The sequence below is a fragment of the Lipotes vexillifer genome, unplaced genomic scaffold, assembly GCF_000442215.2.
Source record: "Lipotes vexillifer unplaced genomic scaffold, Lipotes_vexillifer_v1.1 scaffold951, whole genome shotgun sequence".
Lineage (NCBI taxonomy): Eukaryota > Metazoa > Chordata > Mammalia > Artiodactyla > Lipotidae > Lipotes > Lipotes vexillifer.
In genome coordinates, this window is record NW_006793664.1 from 1,441,225 (window position 1) to 1,443,878 (window position 2,654).

A 2,654-nucleotide genomic window follows, 5' to 3' on the forward strand; every position below is an offset into this window, starting at 1 on the left:
GATCTCTAGAGTATGGGCAAGATTACAGTTCTTTGGAAGAATAAAAGCTTACGCTTTTCAAATTTCACAGAAGACCTTGACTAAGGTCAAGACATAGCGGGTTCATTTCTCTTAATTCCCAGGGACAAAGCTGGTGCATTACTCAAAACCACGTTCAGCTTCTTAGTTCAAATCCCGACCCAACCTTGTGATTTCCCGCATTGAAGTTCCTTCCATCAATCAAAGCAGATAGGGTCAGTTTGACTCCTGGGCAAAGTGTTCGGGTATGACCCTGTCCAATCAGGCTGGCATGACTTACTTTAGCAGATAGAGAAGTTCTATAAGTCACTTTGTATTCAGCGGTGATGTCAGAAACGGGTATCATTAACTGCCAGCCACCCAAGCGAGGTTCGGTGACATTTCAATCTTCTCCTTAACCTTCTGGTGGATAGAACCTCCGAATTCAGTGCCATGGTTCACATAAGTGAGGAGCTGGAAGTCTGCAGCCTTGTAACCCAGGGCAAAATTATTCCGTGACAGTTTGGACTTGGCTGTGTCAAAGCTCATCAAAACTCATCTGATAGTCAGCAAGCCAGCCTTCAACGACTGACACAGCCCACTCGCAGATGGCTGGTTCAGAAAAATCGATCAGTTAGTTCATTACTAGGTACAGTTGAGTGATATTCTATTGTGTTAAAATTCCACAATTTTTTTATACCTTCACCATTTGATGGACATTGGAATTGCTGGGTCACGTGTAAGTGTATGTTTAACTTTTTAAGAAACTACCAAATTATTTTCCAGAGTGGTTTTGCCATGTATTTTGATTTTTATATATTTAAAACCCCATAAGACTTCACTATTATGGTTTCAATCCTCAATATTCGTTTATATTTCCCTTTATGTTTATCTTCTATTTTTCTTTTCACTCTTTTTTGCATCTCTGAGCTACTATCTGGAATCATTTTCTTTCTGGCTGAAGAACATCTTTCAGTATTTTCATTAGTGCTGGTCTGCTGACGATGAATTTTTTTCATTTTTGTTTGTCTGAAAAGGTATTTGTTTCACCTACATTTTTCAAGGATATTTTTGCTGTCAGTCTGGTTGCCCCTTTGAAGGTCATTTTTCTTCTTCTGTTAGCTACATTTAACACTTTTTTGCCCTTCATCTCCAGCAGTTGTACTGTGGTGTGCTTAGGTGTGATGTTTTATAGTGACCTTCTTGGTTTTATTGTGCTTCTTGAATCTGTAGTTTGATATCATCCATCCATTTTGGAAAATTCTCAGTTGTTATCTTGGCAAATATTGCTTCTGTCTAATTCTCTCTTTCTTCTTCTGGACCAATTCCTCATACAATTTTCACTATAGCTCCTATGTTTCTTAGCCTCTTTTCTGCGTTTATTATCCTTTTGTTCCTCTGTGCTTTTTTTTTTTTTTTGCGATACGCGGGCCTCTCACTGTTGTGGCCTCTCCCGTTGCGGAGCACGGGCTCCGGACGCGCAGGCCCAGCGGCCATGGCTCACGGGCCCAGCCGCTCCGCGGCATGTGGGATCTTCCCAGACCGGGGCACGAACCCGTGTCCCCTGCATCGGCAGGCGGACTCTCAACCACTGCGCCACCAGGGAAGCCCGTTCCTCTGTGCTTTTATTTTGGATGTTTATTACTGATTTTCCAGTTCACTGTTCTCTCTCCAGCTGCTAAGCACATTATAAAATTTTTCTGTTATAGAAGTTTCATTTTAAAAATCATTTCCAGTTTTCTACATAAATTCTCAATTTCACCTTTTATCTCTGTAAACATATTAAGTACAGTTATTTTAAGGTTTGTGTCGGATTGTTTGTATACTTGTAAGTCTGTTTTTATTATTGTTTTCCCCCCTTGGTTAGCTATCACATTAACTTGTCTCCTCATTTTCCTGATTTTTTTTTAATGAGGAGCAGATATTGTATATGAAAAATTGGGAGATAAATTGGAGTCTAAGATGATGGTATCTTTAAATAGAGCACTTATGTTTTTCTTCTTGTTAGTAGCTGAGATTATCTGAAGCTTGCTTTAGTCCCTTTGAAGGTCAGTTCATTTAGAGTTCACATTTAGTCCTAGAGTGTAGCCTTGTAGCTTATCCAAAGCTTAGAGGGGCTCCTGGGATCCTCTTCTTTGGTAGTCTGTGAATTCCAGGCTTTTCTCCTAACTTCATGAATTTGTCAGTACCTCTGTTGAGCTGCGCAGCTTCTCATCTGCCTCTTCCGGAAGCTCCAGAGACCTGAATGCAATGACCATCTCTTTGTGTTTCCTTCTTTTTTTTTTTTTTGCGGTACGCGGGCCTCTCACTGTTGTGGCCTTTCCCGTTTCGGAGCACAGGCTCCGGACGCGCAGGTTCAGCGGCCATGGCTCACGGGCCCAGCCACTCCGCGGCATGTGGGATCTTCCCGGACCGGGGCATGAACCCGTGACCCCTGCATCGGCATGCGGACTCTCAACCACTGTGCCACCAGGGAAGCCCTATTTTTAGTTTTTTAAGGAACCTCCATACTGTTTTCCATAGTGGTTGTATCAATTTACATTCCCACGAAAAAGAAACGAAATTGAGTTATTTGTAGTGAGGTGGGTGGATCTAGAGTCTGTCATACAGAGTGAATATAAGTCAGAAAGAAAAACAACAAATAACGTATGCTAACA

The 2,654-nt window shown here is 41.7% G+C and overlaps 1 pseudogene; it reads right to left on the bottom strand.

Moving 5' to 3' along the window:
* Window positions 1-154: 154 nt before the first annotated feature.
* Window positions 155-2,255, bottom strand: LOC103083262 (voltage-dependent anion-selective channel protein 3 pseudogene; annotated as a pseudogene).
* Window positions 2,256-2,654: the final 399 nt, after the last annotated feature.